We start from the raw sequence: 14,957 nt of genomic DNA on the forward strand, positions 1-14,957 counted from the left end.
GCCAGCAATTCTCTCGCCTCCACCTCTCCCTCCTAACACATCCTTCTCTCTTATCTATCCCGTCTCTTTTTTCGTTCCCAGCCGTACGGGCAATAAATGAACGACGCAGTAATTATATATATTTTCCATCAACTAGTGGTCTAAGCAGTCTATGAACATAATCGAATGTAATGCATTTCTCAGAAAAAAGTGCCGTTTTCTTTCATGACCTTTATTCTTGTATGAACATTAATGTCTCCATCTATTTTCTCTTTCAGAGATAGCCATTGCTTGAAGGCTCAGAGGCATGACTTCGTTCTAGCTGCGACGCTAGGACGCTTTCAGTCTCGTTTTGTAGCTTATTTTCTCGAGCCCCTAACAGACGTGTTTTGTGATGTACAACACCACAACCATACAAAAACACCCGTGATTATTTATTAAATCAAATTTTTATTTATTTCATGACACAGTACTACTTGTATTCTCGGTCTCAACCGTATAAAGCTGTCATCTTCTGGTCGATAGGCAGTAATAATTGTTCAGTTGTTTCATCTCGTCTCGAATACACTAAGCCAAACGTCAATGGGCATTAGCGAAGTATTGTGCCAGTATCCCGACAAATAAAAAAATATGGATACTACATAAAATCTAAAACACTAGACAGTTAGTTTAGCAGCGTTCATTGGTGCCTTATCCACACGAAACTAGTTTCCCACTGCCGTTACTGTAAGACGGGAAAGTTTTGCAGAGTCCCAGTGGAAACAATGGATGTACGAACATCGCCGAAAACTGATGAACGCCAATCATCGTTGGCTGGTGTTATTCCGCGTCCTCAACGGTGTCATCTCGTCTGAAGGTGATCTTCGATTCTTCCGCATTAAACATTAGTAATCTTTTACTCTAGCTACGAGACACAGTATGTGTAGCGAAACTCTACAATAAAGTACGAAATGCTCTTATATGGAAGTAATAAAAAACATTAACTTGAAATTTCTCTACCCGTAAAATGACCAGTATCCCAATCCTCCTGACGATTGCCCATTCCAGACCACGCAGGCATTTCCCTTTCCCTAAAAAAGCCTTGTGAACTGCAGTTCTTCATAATTCCTTCCATCAGTTCATCAAGCTTGAATTAAGCACTAAATTTTGAGGTTGGTAAAGTTTTGCGAAAACTAGTCTTCAATGGGAAGCGACTGCAACTGAAATTAGATTTGCTGTTCGAACGTGATATTTTTCTTCAGTGCTTGACCAGTTACTTCTTCCGACTGGGTATCCCACTCATCAACAAAACTGTACTGCTTTCTGTAGTGTACTTGCAAATTTGGCTTGAATGGGAAAAAAAATTAGGTCACTCAATCACCGCCAAGCAGAATAGTGATTAAAAAAGAATTTGCCTCGTTTCATACCTTTCGGATGATGACCATAGATGGAATTACAATTTTAAATCACCGTTAGCTACGTTTTCCTGAGCTATATCTCGGTGACCTATTTTCTGGCTCCGAAGGACATAATCATTTAGCGTGACAGGCCCATAATACTTAGCAGTTTATAGCGACAAAGCTGCCTTTTGCTATTTCCATATTATGAAACATTTTTTCGCAGTGAGTGTTGGTGTTTTATGGCTGGTAGTCGCCACGAGGTGCCAGATTTGGCGGTGGCAGAGGTGAGCGGCGCGCGCATCAAGGTCTCGTCGAGGCCCCGGCCTCTGCGGCCCAATGGAAACAACCTCCAGCACCAGCTCGAAGGATCTCTGCTTCTGGACTCCAGCACATTTGCTCCAGTCACTCTGTTAACCAACACCGTGTGCCCGCTCATATTTGATATAACCGACCTGTCAGAAGCGAGAGCGCGCTTACCTAATTACTGGCGGCTTTGGAACAATTCTGTGTTTTCATGAAGAAACAAGTGGAGATCACAAGGATCTGGGGTATCCGTTAGCGAACTTCGAGTAGATTGCTATTTAAGTGTCTCGGAAAAATGGTTCAAATGGCTCTGAGCACCATGGGGCTTGAAACGTCCCCTTAGAAAAATTAAGAATGACAGTGGTGGTAAACGTCTTACATTATTTAATTTTCAAACAGCTGAGCAAAACTGAACGTATTCAGACATTTCTCCCTTTACTTATTTTGATCAACACTAAACTGACAAACAATATTTTTATCGCAACGCAATCTGACTTTCAAAAATCCCTACAAAAGAATGGCCCTGGCTAACAATAACCTATACCTTTAATGAATCATTTACCTCAAAAAAATCTTCGTTAGTCGAACTACCGCAATACAGCGAGCGCCAATACTGCCAGCTAAATAAAAGATTCAAACTACGGAAGGCACTAACTACTGATCGGCTAACTTAGCAAATGAAAGATTTTGATAGAGAACAAACGATGTATTTACCTTAATAGTGTTCAAAAGTCATAATATACAGGGTGTTACAAAAAGGTACGGCCAAACTTTCAGGAAACATTCCTCACACACAAAGAAAGCAAATATGTTATGTGGGCATGTGTCCGGAAACGCTTACTTTCCATGTTAGAGCTCATTTTATTACTTCTCTTCAAACCATATTAATCATGGAATGGAAACACACAGCAACGGAACGTATCAGCGTGGCTTCAAACACTTTGTTACAGGAAATGTTCAAAATGTCATCCGTTAGCGAGGATACATGCATCCACCCTCCGTCGCATGGTATCCCTGATGCACTGATACAGCCCTGGAGAATGGCGTATTGTATCACAGCCGTCCACAATACGAGCACGAAGAGTCTCTACATTTGGTACCGGGGTTGCGTAGACAAGAGCTTTCAAATGCCCCCATAAATGAAAGTCAAAAGGGTTGAGGTCAGGAGAGCGTGGAGGCCATGGAATTGGTCCGCCTCTACCAATCCATCGGTCACCGAATCTATTGTTGAGAACACTTCGACTGAAATGTGCAGGAGCTCCATCGTGCATGAGCCACATGTTGTGTCGTAATTGTAAAGGCACATGTTCTAGCAGCACAGGTAGAGTATCCCGTATGAAATCATGATTACGTGCTCCATTGAGCGTAGGTGGAAGAACATGGGGCCCAATCAAGACATCACCAACAATGGCTGCCCAAACGTTCACAGAAAATCTGAGTTGATGACGTGATTGCATAATTGCGTGCGGATTCTCGTCAGCCCACACATGTTGATCGTGAAAATTTACAATTTGATCACGTTGGAATGAAGCCTCATCCGTAAAGAGAACATTTGCACTGAAATGAGGATTGACACATTGTTGGATGAACCATTCGCAGAAGTGTACCCGTGGAGGCCAATCAGCTGCTGATAGTGCCTGCACACGCTGTACATGGTACGGAAACAACTGGTTCTCCCGTAGCATTCTCCATACAGTGACGTGGTCAACGTTACCTTGTACAGCAGCAACTTCTCTGACGCTGACATTAGGGTTATCGTCAACTGCACAAAGAATTGCCTCGTCCATTACAGGTGTCCTCGTCGTTCTAGGTCTTCCCCAGTTGCGAGTCATAGGCTGGAATGTTCCGTGCTCCCTAAGACGCCGATCAATTGCTTCGAACGTCTTCCTGTCGGGACACCTTCGTTCTGTAAATCTGTCTCGATACAAACGTACCGCGCCACGGCTATTGGCCCGTGCTAATCCATACATCAAATGGGCATCTGCCAACTCCGCATTTGTAAACATTGCACTGACTGCAAAACCACGTTCGTGATGAACACTAACCTGTTGATGCTACGTACTGATGTGTTTGATGCTAGTACTGTAGAGCAATGAGTCGCATGTCAACACGAGCACCTAAGTCAACATTACCTTTCTTCAATTGGGCCAACTGGCGGTGAATCGAGGAAGTACAGTACATACTGAAGAAACTAAAATGAGCTCTAACATGGAAATTAAGCGTTTCCGGACACATGTCCACATAACATCTTTTCTTTATTTGCGTGTGAGGAATGTTTCCTGAAAGTTTGGCCGTACCTTTTTGTAACACCCTGTATATGCCATCCAGTCTTACAAATTTACTGTCTCTGATGGACACACGTCCAGATCATCCGCTCTCAAAACTCCGCCATCTCTCTCCCCACATCCACCACTGCTGGCGGCTCACCTCCAACTGCCCAACAGTACAATGGTGAATATTCCAACAATGCCAACCAGCCACAGACTACACACAGCACAGCCAGTGATTTTCATACAGAGCGCTACCTGACGTCACCCACATAAAAACCTAAACAGCCTACTTACATACTTAACATCGGAGGTCATCAGTCCACTACTCGTAGAACTTAGAACTACTTAAACCTAACTAACCTAAGGATATCACATCCATGCCCGAGGCAGGATTCGAACCTGCGACCGTAAGTGTCTCGGACTTCTGCTTTTGTCATCCCTGTAAATATATTCCATTCCAGGTTATGTGGAATTTTTTCAGAAGAAAGTGCATATTCACTTACCGAACAAAAGGCAGAGAAACACAAAGAAAGGTGCGCACTACTCTACACTTACCATTTCCAGTATGGTTCCAGTAGAATGGTTAAATGTGAATGGTAAATCCAAGATTCAGTTGAAGTTGAAAGTCTCCCTTGTGGCACACTCCTCTTATTCTATGTAACTGTTACTTGCATTCGTTAACTACTGCAAATTTCTTCATCCACATTTACATTTTCAATGGAGGGAAATCTTCAGACGTAAAACCCCCAAGGGACTGTTACAGGTGCATTATTTTCACAATATACAGGGTGTCCCAGGAGGAATGGTCAATATTCAGGGATATGATACAAACTATCATTAGAAGAAAAAAAGTCTAGTGAACATGGGGTCTAAAACGCATACCTTAAAAGTTGTGAACACCAATTCATCTTCGACAGTGTGAAACAAATCTCTTCTATTGCAAGCTCTTTCCTTTCCGTATTTTGAGACGTGTTAGTATGAACCAAAACAAAAACAAAAAATCCAGTAAACGTAAGTTAAGTATATACCTTAAGACATGGCCGGCCACGGTGTGCCAAATTTCACGTGTGCAGCATATGCGGTCCGTGTGCGGGCCAAGGCCCGAACTGCCACTCAGCTTTGCTCGGTCTTTCTCGGAAGTTCCCGTACTGCGCGACATTTCGTTTAGCAATGAGGTGCGGCATTTTGCGGTCGGCACATCTCTCTGAGTTCGGCAGAACGGTGGTGTCAGCGCTGTTGTTAGTGGTATGAAGGACGTTCATAAGTCCAGTGGCTGTTTGCACAAAAATAGGCAGTCTAGCGATCTGTCATCACAATCCTTTAAAGTGAATAGGAATGACAGATGAGAGGGATGATAATTCTAAATTCACATAAGCGACGGGTACTACTTATTTGCTACGAAACTGCATTACAGTACCATGCAGAAAAAATTTAAATTTTTAGATGACAACGAAAGAGCAAAAAATCACAACGATTGACAGACGGGATTCATTGTTCTGCATGTCAAGAAACACTTGGTGCTAAATTTGCAGGCATGGAGCACTTGAAGAAACTGGTGGTACAAATAGTAAAATTTCTGAAGTCGCCCCCATTATTCTATTTTCAGTTGCAACAGTTTTTAATGGAAATGAGCGAAGAGTGTAGAGACTTCTTTATTACAGCAAAGTGCGTTGGTTAAGTCAAGGGGCATGCCTGGAACAATTTGTCGATTTAAATCTCGCTATTGTTGAATTTATAAAGGAAAAATGATTGCAGGAACGAAAATTAGAACATCCGAAATAGATTGCAGACTTCGTATTTTAAGTGGACTTTACTGTACTTTGTCCACAGTAAGACACGGCAAGTTAACTTATTTCTATTGTGATGGGGACACATTAAAAAGAAAATCTTGTTGTAGAAGGGACCTGTTCTGACAAAGGCAATCCAGTCCTCCAAGCTCACTGGCTTTAAGGAAAATACTAGGTTTGAAGAATTCATTGTGACGTTGCAAGAATTACAACGATAGTTTTATGAAGGTTTTGATCACACTGTCAGTCTTACATCTATTTTCGAGTTGTTTTAGAGACCTTTTGCCATTTCAGTGAAAGCGCTCCTGTGCATGTGCAGATGTAACTGACTGACCTGCAGGGTAATTCCAGTTTCAATTACAAATCTTTATACATTAATGCGGTCCAGAACGTCTACATTGCTTTTCTCAGGTAGATTTCCCATGTCTGCATAATGAAGTTGCGAAAGTGCGACAATATTTCGATCCACATATTTGTGTGAAAGAGCTTCATCGATTATGAAACTAAATAAGTCACGATTACGTGGCTGTTTGAGTGCAACACTCTGTGAAATTTTCTGCGTCTGTTCGTATGCCGACGGTTTGTACCAGATAAAAATTATATTTTCAGCACGCCAAAAATAATTAATTAATACAAAAAACGTGTTTTGTTTGTGATCTGTGTTGTTGAGAAATGTGAAACAGAAAACCAAGTCTCATGCTGCACGACTACACTACCGTTTAAATGAGGCGCGTTCGCTGTTTTCCCCTGTTCCCCCTCCTCGCGCTCAGACAGCGCAGCGTCGCTTGGTGGTGGGGGAAATGTGAAGCAAGGCTGAGCGATTTGGCATTCGGGTCCGGGCATCGTCCGCAAGCCGAAATCTTCGTCATCCCTGCCTTAAGAGCTACGACCCCTTTTTCATCTACGTTACTGTGACACAATTTTTTCCAGAAGTGCCCATGTCTCTTAAGACTTGAGGTATGCACTTTAGAGCCCTTGTTTACTAGGAAAATTTTTGCTTGTTTTGGTCCATACTTCCTCCTTTCAAAATATGGAAAGCAAAGCGCTTGCAGTAAAAAGAGGTTTGTTTCACAGTATCGAAGATCAACAACTTCGAATGATCATTCCTGTCATACCCCTGAATATTGACCATTGCTCCTCGGATGCACTGAATATAAATGACATAGACAACGCTGGAAGTTCCATGAGGCTTTTGCGGATGATTCTGATGTGCACAGAGAAGTCGCGACGCTAGAAAACTGTACGAAATGCAGGAAGCGCTTCAGAGGGCCGATGCTTGACTGGAGAGGCAACTGACCTTCAGCGTAACTTACTGCATATACGTAGACAGGAAGCCCTTTTGTTATACTATCACACAATTGCAGAACAATCACTGGAAACAGTTAATTTCATGCAGTATCTATGAGTATGTGTACGGAGTGATTTAAACTGGAACGACCACATAAAACTAATCGCAGGAAAGACATATGCCAGACAGATTCATTCGGAGAATCCTCAAGAAATATAATCGGTCAACAAAAGAGGTAGTTTAAAAGACCCTCGTTCGACCAGTACTTGGATACTGCTCGGCTGTATGGTATCCGTACCAGAAAGGATTGATAGAAGAAATAGAAAAGGTCCAAAAAAGAGCAGCGCTTTTCGTTGCAGGTTCATCTAGTGTGCACGAAAGCGTCACGGAGATGCTCAACCATCTACAGTGGCAGATGCTGCAAGATGGCTATCTGCATCACGATGTGGTCTACTGTTAAAGTTCCGAGAGTGTACGTTCCTAGATAAACTACAGACATATTGCTTCCTCCTACATATATGTCGCGGAAAGACCATGAGGATGAAATTAGAGAGGTTCGAGCCCACTCGGAGGGTTACCGGCAATCATTCTTCCCGCGAACCATTCGCGACTGGAACAGGAAAGTGGAGAAGTGACAGTGGTACACAAAGTACCCTCAGCCACACACCACAGAATGGGTTGCAGAGTATAGATGCAGATGTATATGTAAATGTATATCAACACTCCAGAAGCCATGTTACTGAGTGTGGTATGGAGTACTTGTATCACTGTTAGTCTCCCCTTTCCTGTTCCCTTCGCGAATGGTGTTTGGGAAGGACACCGGACGATTAAGACTCTATATGAGCTCTAATGCCTACAGTTTTTCAAGTCGTGGTCATTTCGCGAGGCATATGTGGGAGCAAGTAATATGTCGAATGACACTTCTCAGAACGCATGCTCTCAGACTCTTAGCAGTAAACTTCTACTTGAAGCTCTTGTTTTAACACGTATTTTTTTATCAGTTTTGTGTGAATTGCATATACAGTGACTCGTTCTATTTCCAGGTAGCTTCGGCTCAAATGATACCGAGGAACCAGAAAAAATAAATAGACGAAATATATGTCGATGACAGAAAGTATGAGGCAACACTTGTGCCAACGTCACTGGCCACCCTTACAAGAGACTGGAGCGACCTCGCCGCCGAATATCACCGACGCCATCCTTCGCTGTTGTATTGTACATGTCTACACAGGCTATAACGCGTTTGGACTGTCATGAACAGTCCTCCTCGTGCCGAATGCCACCGATGTTTCACAGTGAAGTACCTCGGCGATTCGATGGAGCTATCAAGATTACTTCCGATAGTCCACTGTATGAACGCCTGTCACGTTAGATAAGTAGCTGAACGTTGTATTTCTGCTAGGTTTTAGACTTTCTCGGTAATGCGAGATCTCTTCAAGTAAAAACATACAAGTAAAAATATAGCTAAACGAAAGAAAGTGTTCTTGCCAAGTCAGCTAAATTAAACTGTGTAACCCTGTAATTTCCTTTATCAATTAAGCCGTTCACCAACGAATGCCTCATAAAAGTATACGACGGGTGCCTCTCCGCATTGCCGGTGTTAGCTTATCGCATGTTGTTAATAGACTATCTGATTAAAAGTATACGGACATTAAGATGGGGTGTGTCCACGCTTCGTCTTTATGACTGCTTGAACTCTGCTGGGGACACTTTCAATAATATGTCTGCATGTCTGTGGAAGAATAGGAGCCCATTCTTCTATAAGAGCCGAAACCAGAGAAGGAAATGAGCTTGGGCGCTGAGATACAAAGCGAAATCTTTCTAACTCATCCCAAAGATGTTCTACTGGGTTCATGTCAGGACTCTGGACAGGCTAGTCTACTTCAGGAATATTATTGTCCACGAATCATTGCTTCACAGATCCTACTTTCTGAAGGATGCGTTGTCATTCCGACACTAAGTAACCGTCTTCGAACTATTCCTCTACTATCAGCGGTATACAGTGCTGTAAAATTTGTCCATGACGGTACCACACCCCAGCCACGGAAAACAATCCCATCCCGTAATCCCACCTCCTTCGTACTCCACTGTTGGAGTTACACATGATGGCAGGTAACGTTCTCCAGGCGTTACCCAAAACTAAAGCCTTCCATAGGATTTCCACAGCGTATCGTATGATTCTCACTCCAAATCACTTGTTTCCAGGTCACTCACTGCCCAGTGGCGTCTCTCTGCCCACTGCGTGAAGCGTCGCTTAGCATTGACTACAGAAATATGTGGCTGATGAGGGGCTGCTCTACCATAGTACCCCATTTTTTTTAACTCCCTATGTACAGTCATTGTTCTAGCTGGACTGACATTCGTAACTCACGAGTGTTCCCTCTGTTAATTTCATACGATCTTTTACAACCACTGCCAACGGTCTTGCCGCAGTGGTAACACCGGTTCCCGTCAGATCACCGAAATTAAGGACTGTCGGGCTGGGCTAGCACTTGGATGGGTGACCATCCGATCTGCCGAGCGCTGTTGGCAAGCGGGGTGCACTCAGTCCTTGTGAGGCCAACTGAGGAGCTACTTGATTGAGAAGTAGCGGCTCCGGTCTCGTAAACTGACATACGGTCGGGAGTGCGGTGTGCTGATCACATGCCCCTCCACATCCGCATCCAGTGACGCCTGTGGGCTGCGGATGACACGGCGGCTAGTCGGTACCTTTGGGCCTTCATGGCCTGTGCTGGAGGAGTTTTTACAACCACTCTCCGCAATGCTCGACGTTCCCTGTCCACCACTACAGAAGATCTACCCAGTCTTGATTTAGCTTTGGTTGATCCTCAGCGTTTCCACTGCACAATAACATCGTTAACAGTCGACTTGGCTAGCTTTAGAACAATTGAAATGTGCCTGATGAATTTGTTAATCAGGTGACATCCTGTTATACACTGACAAGTCCATGCTCGAAGTCACCGAGCTCTCCTGATCTACCCATTCTGCTGTTACCGTTCCTCTGCTGACAACAAACCACTTGACTTTTGGAGATCGCTTGACCTCGTTTGTTTGTGGTATTGACACTCGCAGTGCCTTGCTTACTTAATTCCTGCTTGTTCATTTGTTTTTCTCCTCGTTTTAGTACGTCAGTTCTTGTTGTCATCCATGTTTCTGTTAACTGCGGTTACTAGGTACTTCTACTCACGTAGTAGGCCTGGCCACCGTGTGATCGGACGCCAATGTAGTTGGACACCCAGACTGTCGATGAGCAGATTCTCCGACCGCTTCGCCAATTCATAGATTTGGCGAGCGGTCTGTCTGTTGGCGAGCGGTCTGTCTGTTGATGCATTTTCTCAGCAGGGTGACGCTTGCCTGCTATTGAAGCTCGTTTGTGGGGTAGCACTTGGGCAAGTGCACAGCAAGACGCATTTCTCTGTTCTGCGCTTTCTGCAGTGGTTCCATATAGACATGGGCAGCCTTGCACCAGAGAACTGGCCCATACTCTATCATTGGCCGAATGAGCGCCAGGTATAATGCGACTCCACAGTGTCCGGGAGCGTTGAAACTGGATGTAGAAGTGGGTGAAGCGTTTGTGGACGACCCAATGCTTTACCTCTCACCTCGCGGACGTGAGGTCTCCAGGTCACATGTCTGTCTAAGGTGACGCTGAGGTAGTTCCCGGTTCGTGACGATGGGACGTGGCTTCCCACGATACGAGGCAAGACTAAATCTTCTGGAAGACTTCTTCTAGTAATAACCAGAGCTTGGCTCTTGGCCGCATTCGTATTGAGCCTCCACTTGGTAGCCCAAGATATTAAGTTGTCACATGGTTCTTGCATACGACTTCTCATAATTTGCGCGCTTAAGCTACGTGGCCAATTACGTAAGGCTGGCGTGGACACCGGTACTCCCAATGCGAAAAGTTTGAATAGGAGGCCGTCATGTCACACGCCGTCAAATGCCTTGGACACGTCTAGGATTACCGCACCTAGGTGCTCTCGATGGTCCAGCACTCCCATTGCCTGCTCAGCTAACCAAAGGAGTTACTGCTGACATCCTCCGAAATCGGAACGCTCCTCTCATCTGGTAAGAGGCGCTCCTCCCTGACATGCCTGTGCGGTCGTTAGGCTGTAACCTTTCAATTATTTTTGAGAGTGCTATTTAAGACTTTCCCAACGTAGTAACTGCATCATTGGTTCGCGGGCGTCGGATAATATCGTACAGATTCCACAACATTATCCGACGCGATGCCCGTGAACCAACGAAAAATGTTTGAAAGTGTCAGCAGAACGCTTATAGGCCGACAGTGATGTGCAAGTCTCAGACCTTACCCGGTTTGGAAATTGCAACTACCTCCACGAGTTTCCACACGGAGAGGAATCTGCCGGTCCGTAGAATGCTGTTACATATCGCAGTCAGAATCCGGACTGCTCCTGGCGGTATTTGTTTATGATAATCTTTTCTAGTTGGTCAACACCGCCTTCCTTACGTTGATTAAGGTGGGAGAGCTGGTTTTGTACTTCCTCCTCTATGATTTCATCAATGAAGTCATCCTCATCCCGATTGCCCATAAACACAGGTAATCTCTCCTCCACTAGTGTAACGTGCTTGTCAACTACGGCGTCCATAGGCGTGAAATTCTTCGCGAACGCATCCACCAAGGAATTTGCCTTGGTATCCGGCTAGCAGACAATTTCACGCCCGACTTGCAGCGGTGGAATGCCGTGTTTCGTCAGTAGAAACTGTTCTCTCACGAACCACGCACTGTTTTCGTCCAGTCTGAGGCCGGCAATTTTTTCCCCCGAGTCCCGATTTCTGTGTTGATCGACAACGACTTTTATTTCGCGCGAAGGCGATTTAGACGTCGTTTCGTCGCAGGTTTTCGTGTCAGCTGCCATTCTCTAAATAATCGGTTTTTCTTCGTAATGATTTTGAGGATGTTTGGTGGAAATTCTCTGGAGAAATCTCTCGGTTTATGCGGATGCCCCGGAATGGCTGCGTCAACAGCTTGCAATGTGAGGTGTGTGAACACTGTCAGCTTGTCATCCACTCCGGCTTCATCGGGATTTGGGATAACAGCAAGGGTGTCTGCTACACGCCCTTGAAAGTGATCCCAGTCCACATTCCATAGTTGTTGGCGGTCGTTCGCTTTGGTATGTCCGTCCAGGTCTAGATCAAAAATTACTGGAACGTGATCAGACGAGAGTGCACATCTGGTCGATGCATGCGTCTGATGTCCCGCCCCCTTTAAGATGGCTGTGTCTAAGACATCGGGGCGACCACGGGGAGGGTAGATAGTCGGGTCGTAGGGCCCAACTGCTACCTCGTCGTGCGCCTCCGTTGCTCACATTTGGTGACGACCACTAAAGTCGAATTCCACTCAGAGGGCTTTGTGTTAAAGTCATCACCAGTAAAGATTCGACTGCGTGTAGAGAGAAGCTTGTTGATTTCTCTTGGTATTAAGTTCCCTCTTACAAGGGGAGGCCGCCAATTGTGAAATTCAGATTCGATTCATACTGCGCATAATAAAAGCTCATGGCCAGAGGTGTAATGTGGCAAAGCACCAAGATGCACTTCTCAGCCGTTGTCGAGAAAATCGACAGTTAAAAGAAACCGTTGCGGTGAAATACTCTCGACGATTAGTAATTTTCTACAGCGTCGTGGCGCAGCGGTAAGGGCTCGGGTTCCTAATCCGAAGGTCCCCGGATCGAATCTCGCGCCATGCAATTTTTTTTTTATTATTAGTTTTTTGTAATTCAAATATATATATATATATATATATATATATATATATATATATATAAGTATTAATGAATTGCTTATGCATGTTGGTGAAGACGGATCGCTCTCCAATTGTACCGCCTCCATTTTTCCGTTTTTTTTAACAGGATGTACCAAAGCTCTCCCGTCCGCACTGATTTTCGACAATGTTATAAGTTGCGCTAGGGACCGCATCTACCTTCATTCGAAGTTAGCAGGCAACTACGCTGTTATGCGGCCCATTCAACATCTGTCATTCAAGTGTAACGAGCGAGTAACGGAGTTTATATTTCATACCTGCCACAGCAAATTTGTGTTCGTGGGGGCTATATTCTAATTCGAGCGTTTGACTTACGCTATACGTATTCGTTTCGGAATATCGTTTCTACGTCTTCCGTTAACTATGCGTGGTTAACATTATGAAGACAATTAATAACATTTGTGAAACACAACTTTGTTTGCGGAAAACATAATGATGTTCGAAGTCGCCAGTTTTTCCACGACAAACGACTTTCAACAACTTATTATATGCATAATTGTTGCAACTGATTGCCGGGAATTATATATATATATATATATATATATATATATATATATATATATATATATATATTTGAATTATAAAAAACAAATACTAAAAAAAAAAAAGGTTGCGTCGTGCGAGATTCGATTCGGCGACCTTTGGATTACGAACCATAGCGCTTACCGCTACGCCACGGCGCTGTAGAGAATTACTCGTCGTAGAGAGTATTTCACTGCAACGGTTTCTTTTAACTCTCGATTTTCTCGACAACGGCTGAGAAGTGCATCTTGGTGCTTTGCCACATTATACCTCTGGCCATGCGCTTTTATTATGCGCAGTATGAATCGAATCTGAATTTCGCAATTGGCGGCCTCCCCTTGTTAGTGGGAATAATCCCAGTCTTTTTACAGTGATGGGTCCGCATCTCGTGCCATGTAGTGGTCAATTCCGATACTTCTGACCAGAGCGTGTTTATGAGGACGAAGACAAAAAATGAAAGCGAAAAAATTAAAATTGCAAGTAAACGGATCTTTCATTAGATTCAAACTATATTGTATGTTGTTGATCGTCCTTCCTTCTACTTATCTCGTTTCCCATGAGAAGGCACACTTCTCCTATACTGCCACTCAAATGAAAGATACGTTAAGGTTTACGAGATATTAAATACGGAGCACAAAGGACCCATCCCGGCATTCGCATTAAGCAATTTAGGAAAACCGCGGAAAACCTTAAGTTATATGAATGGAGACGAATTTGAGTACCTGTCCTTCCTATTGTGAGTCCGGTATTTACTTACTACAGCGTAACATCTTTCGGTTTCTGACACTCGGCATTCATACTCATCACAGTTTCCGGTTTCTCATGGCTTTCCTCTGTGATACTCATTTTTAGTGTTTTACTTTATGCGCACGTATACCCTACAAGATACGTTTTTTTCCAGAGCGTAGGTCTATCTCAATGTAACTCAAATTACTTTCTACATACACACCCTTTTGTTTTCGTTAATTTCAATACAACTGCAATTTTTAACATCATCCTACATAATTTTACAAGTTAAACAGAACTGTTTGCATTGTTAATAAACATGTGATTTATTTATATCTCAAGCTGAAAAGTAGCAGTAAATAAATTCTAATGTGGATATGACACACTTGGCCCTAAACGCACCTTCATTATCAATTCCGCGTAAAGTAGATTCCTTAGCGAACAAATTCTTTCGTTTGTAGTATATCATTGTTTTGTTATGTTGGTTCACGTGCATGAAAGCTGTGTGTTGACGTGCTAATTTACATTACATGTGCTGACAGAAAAATAATACATTTTGTTTTTCTTTTAGGACCGTTTCGGACAACAAGCACCTGCTTAGAGAGCAGAAAGCTAACATCCCGTTTGATGGAAACAGGCCTCTACGCCCAACGCAGGCGTAGCCACAGTGCTCAGGTTGGTGGACTCAATATCTCAATTATTGTTGTAGGGGGTTTTTATGTCCGTGTACTTGCGTTTGTGTGTGTGTGTGTGTGTGTGTGTGTGTGTGTGTGTGTGTGTATGCGTGTGTGTGTGTGTTTCTAAAACTCGTTACTGTCTTTAAAGGTGAGACCGTGAGACAAGGAGAGGTAGCTAGTTTCTCAGCTCTAAGTGATGGCAAAGGCCTCCAACAGGTCTGCCTTCAGCAAGCGCCTAGCGTCC

At 43.8% G+C, this 14,957-nt stretch overlaps 1 protein-coding gene and 1 pseudogene across 1 annotated transcript in view; both read left to right on the plus strand.

Annotated features, from left to right (window-relative positions):
• The window catches only part of LOC124554815 (ecdysone-induced protein 74EF), an 893,955-nt gene that overhangs the window by 182,337 nt on the left and 696,661 nt on the right, over positions 1-14,957 (plus strand). The window contains exon 2 of the mRNA XM_047128473.1: positions 14,608-14,711. The gene's annotated coding sequence lies outside the window, so the exon portion shown is untranslated. The remainder of the gene's footprint in view (positions 1-14,607; positions 14,712-14,957) is intronic.
• On the plus strand, positions 9,421-9,538 carry LOC124557386 (annotated as a pseudogene).

The sequence above is a fragment of the Schistocerca americana genome, chromosome X (assembly GCF_021461395.2).
Source record: "Schistocerca americana isolate TAMUIC-IGC-003095 chromosome X, iqSchAmer2.1, whole genome shotgun sequence".
NCBI classification, from domain to species: domain Eukaryota; kingdom Metazoa; phylum Arthropoda; class Insecta; order Orthoptera; family Acrididae; genus Schistocerca; species Schistocerca americana.